Below are 15720 nucleotides of genomic sequence, written 5' to 3' on the forward strand. Positions count from 1 at the left end.
ACCTAAATGTGATACCTGAAACTACAAAAGTCCTACAAGAGAGCACAGGCAGTAATTTCTCTGACATTGGCCATAACAACATTTTTCTAGATATGTCTCCTATGGCAAGGGTAACAAAAGCAAAAATACGGTATTGCAACTATATCAAAATAAAAAGCTTCTGCACAGTGAAGGAAACAATCAACAAAAGAAAAAGGTAGCCTAGCGAATGGAAGAAGATATTTGCATATGACATATCCAATAAAGAATTAGTATCTAAAATATATAAGGAACTGATACAACTCAACACCCAAAAAACAAATAATCCAATTGAAAAATGGGCATAACATGATCAGACATATCTCCCAAGAAGACATATAGATGGCCAACAGACACAGGAAAAGATATTCAATATCTCTAAACATCAGGGAAATGCAAACCAAAACTATAATGAGATATCACCCCACACTTGTCGTGATGGCTAAAATTAAAAAAAACAAGAAACAACAAGTGTTGGTGAGGATATGGAAAAAAAGGAATACTTTTGCACTGTTGGTGGAAATGCAAACTGGGGTGCAGCATCTGTGGAAAACAGTATGAAGATCCCTTAAAAAATTAAAAATGGAATTATATACCATATCATCCAGTAATTCCACTACTGGGTATTTAGCCTAAGAATATGAAAACACTAATTTGAAAAGACATATGCACTCCTATGCTTAATGCAGCATTATTTACAATAGCTAAGATATGGAAGCAGCCCAAGTGTCTATCGATAGGTTAATGGATAAAGAAAATATGGTGAATACACACAATAGAATATTATTCAATCATAAAAAAGAATGAAGTCTGGGCATTTGCAACAACATAGATGGATCTAAAGAGTATAATGCTAACCGCAGTAAGTCAGTCAAAGACAAATACCATATGATTTCACTCATATGTGCAATTTCAAGAAACAAATAAAAAAAGAAAGAAACCAAAAAACAGATTCTTAAGTATAGAGAACAAACTGATGGCTACCAGATGGGGAGGTAGGTGGGGTGGATGGATGAAACAGGTGAAGGGTACACTTATTATTATTATTGTATTTAAGAGTACACTTATTGTGATGAGCACTGAGTAATGTACAGAATTGCTGAATTACTATATTGTACACATGAAAACAATATAACACTGTATGTTAACTGTACTGGAATTAAAATTTAAAAATTTTTAAAGGGAAAAAGAGAAAAAAGAACACTACACTTATTAAAAAGATGATGTACAAAGTAATGCTGATAGAGTACCTTGGTAAAATTTGTTGTCTTTAAAAATAGCAGCAAAGAAAAAGAGAAAAATTGACTGCAATATTTTGTTGTTTAAAGTAGATAGTAGCAACATGATGCAGTTGGGGAAGGTGAGAGAGACAACAGGATGTCAGAATGTACAAGAATCTTTTTTAGGGAAGATATATAAATACTACACTTTTAAGTAAGAAAAAATTAAAAAGATACACAAAGTGTGTGGAAAAAAACTGAAATAAGATGGTAGAAACACTTAAATGTATCAAAAAATTATGATAACTATTATATTTTTATTGAAAGTTTGTTTTGTTGTTAGTGGGTATATGAAATTCTTGCTTATAATCTCTACTTCTTCCTTTTGTAAGTAGAAATAACTTTAATTTTTCTTTTAATACTACACGGTTATTATGAAGTTTCAAATTCTGGGGATAAAGCGAGTATCTTCTAGAGTTAACTACCATTTGGTACATACTATAAAGGACATTAGACCAGATGACTGCAGATTTTTTTCCCAACACATGCCTACCCTGAACTTACATACCTCACATATTTTTTTGGCAGAATATTTACCATTTATATAAACTTGACACATGTAACCAGAGTATGGCAACAACTTTAGCAGGGGATAGAAGGAACTCAATTCAGGGTATCACTAACCAAACTTTCTGTTTGTGGTAGAGTAGAAAACTAATGGACAGTAGGATTAATTTAGGTATGTGGCAATGGGAGTTTAAGTGAAGCAAGACTGGGCAGATCAGAGCCCATTGGTCAGGGTTAAAAACTGAAGCTCTAATCAGTTCAAAAGGTGGGTGACCATTATCATATGGCTCAGTTAGATGTGGAGCCTGAGGCTGTCTAGGTGTATCCTACGAAAGTGAGTCTGGACTATGTCTGCAGGTGGGGAGACCGTCAGGTGTCATCAGTACCTTGGGAGAAGACTGAAGAAGGGAGGAAAAAACTTGAATAGATCAAAAAGTATTTAAAGACATAAATAGCATTCATAGAAGTCTCACAAAAATCCTCAGAACCAGATAGGTTTTTTTTTAAAGATTTTATTTTTAAGTAATCTCTACACTCAACATGGGGCTCAAACTCATAAAGTTGCATGCTCTACCAATGAAGCCAGCCAGGCACTCCATGAGTTTTAACATGAGTTAAACATTATGAGTTTTAACAAACATTAAAGAAACAGTAAATTCATATCTTGTAAAGTTGTTCCAGAAAATAGAAAAAGAGTAAAAGCTGTCCATCTTATTTTATTAGGCTGGTGTCATCTTAATTGCAAGGTCAGACAAGGAAAATAAAGAGAAAACAATTACAGCACATTTCATTTAGGAATGTAGATTCTAAAATCCTAAATAAAATATTTGCTAACCAAATAAAATAACATTAAAAATAAAACACCATGATCACTAGAAACACAGGATGGTTTCACATTAGAAATTCTATTCATATAATTCACAATGTTAATATACCAAAGGATAAATGTCATGTGATTGTTTTGAAGATGCATAAAAAGCATTTTATAGGGTTCAATAGCTATTTATGCATACGAAGCTAGAAATAGAAGAACTTTCATAATTTAGTAAAGGTTGTATGTTAAAAACCTTCAGTAAGCATTATACGTCAGTGAGAAGTGAGAAACTAGATGCATCCTCTTTAAGACTGGGCATAAGATAAGGATGCCCACTGTCACTACTACTGTTTAGTTCCAGAGGAATTGATCAAAGGTATTAGAAAGAAGAAAAAAGTAAAAGTATGAGGATGGGAAGGGTAGAGAGAAAACTATCACTTTTGGAACTGATATATGATCATTTTTCTAGACAACAGAACAATCTATTAAGAATAAGAGAGTTCAGCAACATTGTTAGAACTTGTATCAATTTTCAAAAATTCAGTAGCATTTCTGTACACAAATGATATACATCCAGAAAATATTTTAATCAAGTTTTAAAATATTGATGTTTACTCAAAGAATATCAAGCACAAGATTAAAAAGTTGAAAAAAATGGGATGCAGATATTTTTTAATATTTAAAACTAATAGGAAATGAATACCTAGAATACCTATGACAAACTCTTAAAGAACATTAGTCAAAAGAACCCATATGAAAAATAAAGAGTGTGAACAAACAATTTCAGAAAAGGGAAGCCAAAAGGCCAATAAAAATATGAAGCAGTACTCAAACTCATTATTGATAAGAAGAATTAAAATTAAAATAATAAGCTATAAAATTATGCACATAATACTAGCACAAAATATTAGCAAGCTAGGTAATGTCAAGGTTGGCAGGACTGACTGAGAAGGTTACTGCTGGTGAAAGTGTGGACCAAAGTATTTTATTTGGTAGAGCAACTGGCAGAACTTGGTCAAGTTAAGTATAAACATGTATCCTATTACCCAGCAATTGTGCTCCTGCATATATATCCCAAAGAAATCCTTGCAAAGTCCACGATAAAGCAAGTGTGATAATGTTCATTATAGCAGTGTTTGTTGTGACAAAAGTCTGGATGGCAATCACTGGGAAATACAAGTAGTTAAAACATGGTAGCTACAAACGATGGAATACTATGCAGCAGTTAGAAGCGATGTAAACATGACAATATAAGTAAATGATAAACACTTAAGGTTAATTAAAATAAAATAGTAGGAAGAAAATGAAATACATAGCACAATACCATCTACGCATAATAAAATTTCATACACATAAAATGGGGCGGGGGCAGGGTAGAGATATAATTAACCCAAGCCCAACCATGAGATAACTGCTGAAGCTGAGAGATGGGCCCATGAAGATTCATAACATATTCTTTTTTTTTTTAATTTATTTTAAATTTTCTATTTAAAATATTTAAAAATACATGTATATAAAAGCAATGCCTTATGAAAATACATATAAACAAAAGAGAATGGTGCAGTAGTTATTATAATGACTGTCAGAATGGTTTCCTATGGGTCAAGGTCAGAAGCATGGGACTAGAAATGAAAATAAAAGAATATGTATAAACAAATAAAATAAGGGCTTTGCATGGACCAATGATGACAGCATGCAATGAACTGAGGAGCATGTTTAGCTCTATTCTTATGCAAAAGTTCCTTTAAAAAAAAAAAAAGACTCATTATTTTTTTCTTTTTTTTTTTTTTAAATTTTTTTTTCAACGTTTTTTTATTTATTTTTGGGACAGAGAGAGACAGAGCATGAACGGGGGAGGGGCAGAGAGAGAGGGAGACACAGAATCGGAAACAGGCTCCAGGCTCTGAGCTGTCAGCCCAGAGCCCGACGCGGGGCTCGAACTCACGGGCCGCGAGATCGTGACCTGGCTGAAGTCGGACGCTTAACCGACTGCGCCACCCAGGCGCCCCTAATTATTTTTTTCTTTAATTGAGAGGATCTGGTTTAAGACTGTGGAGATGGAGGAACTATAAAAATAATTGTCTAATTATTATAATTCAGAAAACAATTGAATAGCTGTTCCAAGGAACCAACTCACCATATGTTAACTATAGAAATGAATTAGAAGTAAGTAATGTCATTTATATTTTCAAGATAAGTCATTTCTGATAATAATATTCATCACAAAAAACTAGCAAAATCAATAAACTGCTACCCACAAATTAAGGGGAAAAAATAGACTCTAAAGTAGTTGCACTCTAAAAGAATAAAGAAAAACAGAACAAAGGGAAAAAATTTCCACAGCAGAGGCTGTAAACTGTTTTATTTCGTTCACACATTTGGCAAAGGAGATTTTTTTCACAGGCAAAATTTTGTGCTGATATTTAAAAATTAGGACTTTTCAAAATCCATATTTATTTCTTCTGAATATACAATAAAATTAGATTTTACAGTCTCTTATTTCCACTTAGAGAGGATTCTAGGGCTGAACAAAAATGTCCTATTTACTGGTCACATAGTCTCTAAGGTTACATGGTAACTGCCTGGCATGAAACATTATTTAAAATACTTTTTTCTTTTTTAACATTTTGTGTGCCTCATATCTCACTGAAAACTGTACCAAAATATATTCAGAAATATACTTAATAATGTGAACATGTAAGCAGTCATGGGAGGCATGGACAGAACATGCTAACTGAAAGGATATGGTAGGTAAAGAAAAATCTTTGGGGACTCAAGAAATAGTGAAAAGAGATTTGGTATTCAGAGGTAACACTCTGAGTATTTGAAAGTATGACAGAGTTTTTTGGAGTGGTTAAAGAATATGTTCCTAATGTAGTTAAAGAACTGATTAATGAATATGGTATTGAGAAGAAAGTGCAGTGAATAGTAGTTTTTGTTTAATCTTCCAAATTAAACACTACTGAGTTGAGCCCACAGATTTAATGGAAGCTACTTCATTTCTTCTCCATTCTTCTTAATTGGTTTGCACACTTCCATAATAATATATCAATTTTATCCACTTCCTATTATAAATGACATATGACACTTCCTGTCATGATAGTGTTAGGGCATATCACCTTGTGTCTGAATATGAATGAATATGGTTTTGAAGTCGCTTAGATAGGGCTAGTGATAAAACAAGTTTAGCAAGTCAAAGTACAGTCTGAAACCCTAACCATTTAAATGAGATGATTTATGAGGTTGTATCTATTACTTACCTTGAGTATCTATATTTTAAAGATCTTGTCTGTAAACCATATAACCTTCAATATCTACTTCCCATATGCAGAAACTGGCATCCTCAATAAGCATCTAAAAAAGAAACAAAAGAAAATATCATGAATTTGTGGTTATAAATATTGTTTATTTTAAACATATAAGCGGATGTAAAAATTATTCTTTATGATTTTATTAAGTTTGGACAAGGGGAGGCATATCTCATAGGACATATTTTATATAAATAAACACCAGTAATAATGAGATTTTTCCATTCTTCTAAATGGAAAAAATCTTAAAAGATAATCCTGAGGCATCCTGGATAAGAAATAACTTTAAAATATAAATAGGACTTTAGCAATAAATCAATGTAGATAAGCTAAAATAATGTTTATGGATAATGTATTTTGTAAGCTGTGCTATCCTCCTAACCTAAGTAAACTGTGTAGGTAATCAACAAAATACTATGGCAAAAAATAGAAAACTAAATTATATTCTATAATGACAATTTAACCCCAAACTACATAAATAATTACAAACATGCCCACAATGTCTCAGAATTAAAAATGTTTTGGCCTTAACTTAGCAGTGGGGAATAAGCTCTTCTACTATCATTTGCTCTAAGTGCAAAGCAACAAATTCTCAAAGAAAAAGTCTTGAGTCATTTCCTTCAACACACACACTAACATAGCTTACTAAAAATAAGATGAAATAGGCTGTTAACATTTTAGTCTTGAAAATTCTTTTAAAACAAGTCCAGAAATACTTTGTAATAAAAATAATATATTCATATGCACATACTCTGTAGATTCTTTCTGAAAAAGAAAAGTCTAATAAACAGAGGTGAATATCCAAGTCTGTGCTATACATAAGGATGATGATCTCAGTAACTGCTAAACCTTTAAAGAAAATTATAATTATTTTCACTTATCTACCTAGTATGGAGGTGCTCCTAATAAAGTATTCTTTCTACATGCATGTGCTGCTAACTACTTCAGGTTTTCCTATTAAGTTCACATCAATCTTCAGTTTATGACTAAAGTTGATTTTTTTCCCAGAACTAGTTCTGCTTAATAGCTAGTAAACAGTCATGGACTTCCTAAATGTCTTCACAAACACAGAGCCACCTCTCAAATCTGCAGGATCGGATGCAAGTTTGCCTCTGGTTTATAGCTATGCAATGAAATTCCAATGTCTTTTGGCAAGACTCATGATCTTTTACTATTTGACCCCAGATGCCTTTTGCTGTTTATCTCTCATCTCTTCATCAACCAAAACTTGGCTCAAATACTGCTTCCTCCTTGAAGGAAATTTCCATCAACCAGACACTAAAAGCTTTCTTTCTTTTTCTGACTTCCAACACTAATTATTGCCAAGTGACTTAGGTAATTAATCAGGTACTCACTTATGGTCCTTTATCTCTATCTTTTATTTTTAAGATTTGGCATGTTTGCTTTATTCCCTCAACTAAATTATAATTTCCCAGCAAGCCCTAGCTTGAAAGCATTTAATAAATATGCGATGATTTTATTTATTGGTCTTCCCATTAACTGAGCATAGCATTTTACAGTGATTGAGTGAAGCACCCAGCTTTTCTCTTTAGTATACTTTACAACCATGAATGATTTAAACATTGTAATTTCCCTAAGCTGCAAGAACTTGCCCATCTCTTTTGAGGTTACTGCACCTTACTCTCTTAATGTCTCACGATGTAGGTAATTATAGCAACTGAGAGTAATGGCATAATAATTGCTGTTAATAATAACAACTGAATCAACAAAAATGAACATTATTTTTTTAATATTTGAAGGGATACATACATCCTGATGCTTATAGCAGAGCTATCAACAATAGCCAAATTATTATGGAAAGAGCCCAAATGTCCACTGACTGATGAATGGATAAAGAAGATGTGGTGTGTATGTATGTAAATATATGTATATATGTATATATACACATATACATATACATATACGTATACATACACACAACGGAATATTACACATCAAAATGAATGAAATCTTGCCATTTGCAATGATGTGGAAGGAGCTAGAAGGTATTATTCTAAGTGACACAAGTCAGTCAGAGAAAGACAAAATATCATATGATTTCACTCATATGTGGAATTTAAGAAACAAAACAGATGAACATAGAGGAAGGGGGGAAAAAGAGAGGGAGGCAAACCATAAGAGACTCCTAAATATAGAGAACAAACTGAGGGTTGATGGATGGGAGGTGGGCATAGGATGGGCTAAATGGGTGATGAGTATTGAGGAGGGCACTTGTTGGGATGATCACTGGGTGCTGTAAGTGATGAATCACAAAATTCTATCCTGAAAGCAGTATAACACTGTGTGTTAACTAGAATTTAAATAAAAACTTAAAAAAAGAACATTTAAAAAGTAAATTAAATTCTATTTAAATACATGTAACACAGAAGTCCTAGGGAACATGGTTTAGTGTTTCCTTAGAAAAACTACATACTTCAATAAGAACCAATAACTCTATAAATAGCACAATACTCTATATATCACAAAAGAATTCAATGTATACAGATTACTCTTTAAAGACCAAAAATACAAACTTATAGATAATAAACAATAAATGTGTCCGAGATTTTTAAAGTTGCTAACACTTCTTCCTTGCTTTGAAATACAGTAATGAGAGCTAACATTTATTGATTTCTAAATTCTAACCATCATTAATTAATTTAATCTTTACAACAATCCTAAGAAGTACTATTATCATCTATATTGTACGGATAGGGAAATTGAGGAACAGAGAAATTAACTTGTTGAAGCTTTCACAGTTAATAACTGTCAGAGCTAGATTTCAAACTCATGCAGTCTACAATTATCTACAGTATTTCTTAAAGGCACTATCCATTAAACTAAAATCTCCAGTAGTCCGGAAGCCTTACTTAATGTATCTGTATATAAATTTCTGCCTTATACCCTCCACCCTTTTCCAAGGTTTTTGAGATTTCCCACTCAAAGGAGAATGCCACGGGGGTCCACTTCAACTCTTCTTCTCACAAAAAGATGATTTCAAAGTCTTCATTTAGTGTTACATACTTTCTATTTCTGTACAATTTACAGAATAAAATCTGTAAAATTTACGTAATAAAGCATAATAAATACTAAAGGTTTATGTTAAAAACCCTGTCTTGATTTGAATGTGATGTTCTATGAGTCTAAAGACATTAAGATCCATTTAGTATGGTTCAATAATGGGATATCATATTCATGGATTTAACTCCTTAGAAATTTTTTAATGAAAAACTCTACCTTCTTAAAATATTACTGCACTCCCAAATTTGAAATATGGCAGTTTTTACAGGAAGAAAACATGCTTTCCACTTCCCTGAGCTATGGAACTATATCAAAACCTAAACTTTTATAGGTGGTTACTCTCATAGTATTAGCAGTATACAATACTGTAGACCTCAAGATCCCATTTATTCTAACAGGTGACTTAAAAATAATTCTAATTTAGGGGTACCTGGTGGCTAAATCAGTTAAGCGTCCAACTCTTGATTTTAGCTCAGGTCATGATCTCATGTTTCATGAGTTCGAGCCCTACATCAAGCTCTGCACAGGCAGTGCAAAACCTTCTTGGGATTCTCTCCTTCTCTCTCTCTGCTTGTCCCTCATGTGCACTTGCTCTCTCTCTCTCTCTCTCCTTCTTTCTAAAAATAAATAAATAAACTTAAAAAAATTCTAGTTCACAAATTTCGTATGTGGCTGAATGGAAACAGATCATAGCAAAAAATTATGGAATAAAATAAAACTTCACAAAGTATTTTATTTCAATAAAAAACAAACATTAAAGTAATTAAAAATATTTTTAAGCCATGTCTGCTTTTTTTTGTTTCCATATTTCTTCAGTATAACAAGAGTTCTAATCATGCAATCAATGGAAGATTTGTTTTCTCAACTGTTTGTCATAGAGCATAATCTTAGCCTGAGCATATTTAAGCATTGCTTAGTACCAGTTAAGTCCATTATTAGGTTTATTCCCGATCACGTATTTAGTGGACCTTGCATAACTTTGATTTATGGTTTTAACACAACCATTCTATTTTTAAGTCAACAACATAAAACACTCTTATTGGATACACCCCAGTCAGTGTCAAAACAAATAACCATAGGTAATTTGAAATCCTGTCCATTAAATTAGGCCTTGCCTTTAGCCCTCTTGCAACTTGCCCAGATGACCTGCCTTCAGTTAAGAAACTATATTTAGAGTCCAACATAACTGAAGTTCTTTCTATAAAAGTTGATAATAACCAGGCTATCCAAGGTATAAGAGTAAGTAGCATTTCTTTTTCATTAGAGAAAGAAAAAAAACAATCTTTGTTTCTTCCTTTTTTTTTTTTTTTTGCCCCACCAGCATTCTCTAAAATTGTCCATCTGACCTAGACAAGGTATCTCTTCCACTGGAATAAATTATCAATTTGGTTCTGACAGACCACCTTAATAACATCTATTATTTGGGAAATACCAATTAGTGATATTTGGGTACACTAACATGCCAAACACTTTAAGAGCTGACATTTTTGGATAGAAAGAATTAAGTACAACATTTTGGCAAATATAGTACCAAGAACATGCATATAAATATTCTGGCAATAACAAATTCATTACGCTGGTTATCCTATTGGGTTGGTTGATAGACAATTAATGAGCTTATAGGGCTGGGACATAGAAAATGGGTTAGCAACCCATTTATTACTCTAATTCTATGTAGCTTCTCCCAACCTCAAAAATAAGGTACTTGAAAACCACTAAGGATCTCTCAACTTAAGGTTGAGAAAATAAGTATGTTCTAGAGAAAAACAAATGGGGTTTGGTGATTAAAATAATGTAAATATGAAGGTCTATGTTAATAGGTTTATATTCAATAAAACAAAAACATTTTAAAAAATCATTCCACTTATTCTTTCATGCACCAGAACTTTTCAAGGATTTCCTCTATGGCAGTGTTACAGAAATAAATTACAAAGCTATTCCATATACATTTATTATATTTTATAAAGCTATTTTACTTTTAGAAATAATAAATACACTAATGACCTTGCTCTCTGCCTTGCTCTAAATGCTGGTAATGTTAAAAGTTTATGACTAGGATGATACTGATGTTATATATCTTCTCAGGTTCTGCCTTTTGCCTCTCTGACTCCTGACTCAGTAGTCTCTATGAGACATTTCTAGCAATATATCCCTGTTATTTTTTTCACAGCGTCTTTAGAAATCACTACCACTGACATCACTTCCATTTTCTTTTTAAAAACCTCATGTTCCTCTTTTTCTCATTATAATCATTAACAGCAGTTGCCCACCTTTCCAGAATGCTGGAAATAAAATATTTTTAATGCTAAAAAGTTCTACAGAGGAAACAAAAAAGAAGAGAGAAAAAAGCAACAGTGATAACTCCTGTTGATTTCTTTGTTCAGGATTATGTTAAAAGTGTATGGGCATACACCTCTGAGATATTGTGGGTTTGGTTCCAGACCACCACAATAAAACAAATATTACAATAAAGTGAGTCAAATGAACTTTTTGCTTCCCCACTGCATGTAAATGTTATGCTTACACTATACTGTAGTCTATTCAGCTTGCAATAGCATGATGTCTAAACAATGTATATACCTTAATTAAAAAAATACTTTATTGCTAAAAAATGCTATCGTCTGAGCTTTCAGAAAGTCATAATCACTAATCACCATAACAAATTAATAATAATGAAAAACTTTGAAATACTGTAAGAATAACCATAAATGTGATACAAAGACACAAAGTGACTACTGTTAGAAAAATGGCGCCAAAAGACTTGCCCAAAGGAGGGTGGCCACCAACCTTCAAAGTGTAAAAAAACGTAGTATCTGCGAAGCACAATAAAACGAGGTAAGGTGGTAGATGGAATTACGGACAAGAGATGGGGATATCAAAGGGGGGATTTCAACATCAGAGGGTATGCTTAAATTCCTTCTGAAACATGGTAACCTTGATTCCAACTCCATGATTCTATGAATCTATGATTAAAAATCACAAGAAATTTTATGAGCAAACAAGAGAATGCTTTGAAAAAAAAAAAAAAAGGCATTCCTAAGTCAAATACCAAAGTTGCACTGCCCCCTTTTGGAGACAGACAACAGACATTCATAAATATTAACAGGATATTGTTAATATTTTTAAATTCTAAAGCAGTATTATAGATACAGGCATTACTTGTTATCAGTCAGAAATTTGTTCCCCTAACATATTTAACTAAATATGTTATTTGTTGTTAAAACAAACAATACAATATAAATTGATGGCGGGCCAACATGAAGAATAAAACAAAACCTTGGAAGTGCCACCACGATCAAAAAGAATGTAATCCTGCCATTTGCAACAATGTGGATGGAACTAGAGTGTATTATGCTAAATGAAATAAGTCAGTCAGAGAAAGACAAATATCATATGATTTCACTCATATGTGGAATTTAATATACAAAACAGATGAACATATGGGAAGCAAAAATAAGATAAAAACAGAGAGGGAGAAAAACCATCAGAGACTCTTAAATAGAGAGAACAAACTGAGGGTTGCTGGTGGGGTGTTGGGTGGGGGAATGGGCTAAATGGACTATAGGCATTAAGGAGGGCACTTGTTAGGATGAGCACTGGGTGTTATATGTAAGTGATGAATCACTAAATTCTATTCCTGGAATCATTATTATATTATATGTTAACTAACTTGGATTTAAACTAAAATAAATTAATTAAAAAATAAATAAAATTCATAGCACCAAATAAAAAACTGCAAAAGAACTAGAATTGGGCCGCCCCCAAAAATGATGTTTCTCTTGATGATGAAACAGAAAATGGGTCTGTAACTCTGCGTGTGTGTGAGAGACAGAAAGAGAGAGGCTCTTACTTTCATTCACAAAAATTAAGAGTTCTTAAAGAAGCTTCACTTTCAAGTTTTTAATGGTGCTATGATATAATATTTGAGGGCATTTGATACATAAAACACTATAATCCTAAAGAAAAACACTATCATAAAGACAGATTTCATGAAGCTGTCATACATCTACTTCAATACCTAAAAAGAAATCCAGATCTAAATATAAACCATAATGCTTTATTTACATGGTGGTAACAAAGATAATAACAAGCCTCAAGTGATTCCACTGTACTGAACGAGATAAACTACTAGAGTGTTGTAGGAGATTAGAAAATACTGAATCAGAACTCAGAAACTCTTTTTAGAAGATGTTCTCTGGGGTGCTTGGGTAGCTCAGTCAGTTAAGCATCTGTGCCTAGCTCTGTGCTGACAGGGTGGATCCTGCTTGGGACTCTCTTTCTCTGCCCCACCCCCACTCACACTTTTTCTCTCTCTCAAAATAAACGAATAAACTTAAAAATGTTTCTTTCAAAAAAAGATGAACACTGGGTGTATACAACACTGGGTGTTGTATGTAGCCAATTTGACAATAAATTATATTTAAAGAAGGACGAACTCTGTATAAAAACAAAAGAAAATCAGGTAAGTTAAAAACTAATAAAATATGATAGACTTATTAATCAGTACTTGTTAATTAAGACTAATTTAAAAGAAAACTAAAGGAAAGATATATTTAAATTAACATGTAAATAATTTTAATATAGTTTTAAAGTATGTGCATACAGACTAAAAACTGTCTTCATAAGATTTTTAAAATAAGCAGCTTCAAAATGCAGCTATAGATTATTAAAATCAGCATATGGGGTGCCTGCATGGCTCAGTCAGTTAAGCGACTGACTTCAGCTCAGGTCACGATCTCACGGTTTGTGAGTTCAAGCCCTGTGTCAGGCTCTGTGCTGACAGCTCACAGCCTGGAGCCTGCCTAAGATTTTGTGTTTCCCCCTCTCTCTGCCCATCCCCTGCTCGTGCTGTCTCTCTCTCTCTCTCTCTCTCTCTCTCTCTCTCAAAGATAAATAACATTAAAAATATTTTTTTTAAAAATCAGCATATAAACTGCTTACAGAAAACATCAAATTTATGCTGTAAGACATTTTAAATGTTCTATTATATGGAAATACCCTCTTTCCAGTATTTATGGCATAATTTTTTTATGTAATGCATACTTCAGCTAAAGTGATTTTTCAAGTTATTAATGAAACAAAATAAAACAACCCTCCAAAATGAAGGGTCTTCATTAATGGAAACAAATCCTTCAGTATTATCCTAAGGGAAGAGACTTTACCCAGGATAATGAACAAAAAAGCCATAAGTAGATGCATCTTGGGAAAATCAAATTCTACCATGATTTCCAATAAAAACAAAAAGATATCAGGGAGAGATGTTAGAACCCCGTGCAAGGAGATGAAATCCTCACATGTCAACGCATTAAAATAAAAAAATGACAAGCAGGGAAAATGCACATAAATGCACAGAATAGGAGTATCATCCTTAGTGATGTCTGAAAAGGAGGTTAGTGTGACCAGAGTATCAAAGTCACCAGCGAGTGTTTGGGGGAAAACATCAGGCTCTGACTTTCTGCAGATTTTTAGTGCAGGCATTCATAATAGCAAAAGAAACCATATTACATGAGGAATTTTATGAGCCAGTAGTATGCCTGATTATATGATATCTGGAAATAGCTTTACCAAAAAAGCATATTTCAAATCCTACCAAGATCAGTTCGGTACTATGCCAACCTGCCAATAATGAAGAGGTTTATTAGAGAAAATAACACAACGACACAAGAATAAAATCCCTATAAACAGAAAAAGATGTCTAGATTACACAAATTGCCTCCAGAAGTAAATAATGATGGGGTCATTTTCGACTCAGTGAAAGATAATTGAGAAATCAAAAAATGAAATCTAAATATGAGCAAGTGCAACCAAAAAGAGTTTGAGTCACTCTTGTTTACATGTTTAAAGGATTGCCTTGTCAAGTTTCTTTTTTGAGATACACAAGAAATAAATGGAATATCATTTTAGATCTTTGAAAGGCAACAGAAAAAATAACTATACATATAAAATGTGAAGAATTTGCAGAGATTTGCTCCATCTTCTCCGTGTTTATAATGAACCTAAATGACTATGCAGAAAAAGAACTACTTAAATGTTTGAACCAAAACATTATAGGTCATTTTGCTCTGTAAGAGTGATTTAAGTCTTAATACCATCTCTCTCTTTAAGCTTAAAATGCTACTTAAAATTAATCAAATATTAAATGTTTCTTATATTGCTGGCCTTTATAATGCTGTGACTTTTTCTGATGATTCCTTAGCACTGAAAATATAGTTGTAGATACTATTGTAGATACAGATACAATAAAATGTCCCCTAGATAAATATACGTAACATAGAATTTTAACTTGTTATAGTGAATTGCAAATTAGTGTGAGGAAGTAAAACAGTATGGTAGGTTCATGTTCAGTAAAAGTTAAATATGTAACAATTAAAAATACCTATTGACGAGTTCATTGCAACAGAGAGAAATTGAAGCAAAAATAAAATGAAATATTCAGTTGATTCATATAGAAAATAATAAAAAAATTATCTCAATATGTTGGGATGCCTCTCTTTTCGATTGAACCAGGTGAAATTTTTTTATTGTTCAAAAAAGACTGAGGATTGGAAATTTCTCATGGTTTAAACTAAAAGCACTAGAGTTAGTTCATTTACTTCATTTTAGTTCATTTAGTTCATTTAGTTCTATGAAACATTGCAATACAAACCAAGAAACAATGTATTCATTGACTAAAACCTATAGTTCAAATAATTTTACTACCACACAAAAAAGGTGTAAGAGGAATAAACACTATAAGTGATTTTTGTTGCTCCCAGATTCTTAAGAGATTATG

At 32.6% G+C, this 15720-nt stretch overlaps 1 long non-coding RNA gene across 1 annotated transcript in view; it reads right to left on the minus strand.

The window, feature by feature from the left end:
* The window catches only part of LOC124515254 (uncharacterized), a 210918-nt gene that overhangs the window by 38187 nt on the left and 157011 nt on the right, over positions 1 to 15720 (minus strand). Inside the window, exon 2 of the long non-coding RNA XR_006962771.1 lies at positions 5880 to 5973. This is a non-coding gene — a long non-coding RNA (uncharacterized LOC124515254). The remainder of the gene's footprint in view (positions 1 to 5879; positions 5974 to 15720) is intronic.

This window comes from Lynx rufus, unplaced genomic scaffold (assembly GCF_022079265.1).
Source record: "Lynx rufus isolate CCGP_SWC_20201006 ecotype Redwood Valley unplaced genomic scaffold, mLynRuf1.p SCAF_2, whole genome shotgun sequence".
Classification (NCBI taxonomy): Eukaryota; Metazoa; Chordata; class Mammalia; order Carnivora; family Felidae; genus Lynx; species Lynx rufus.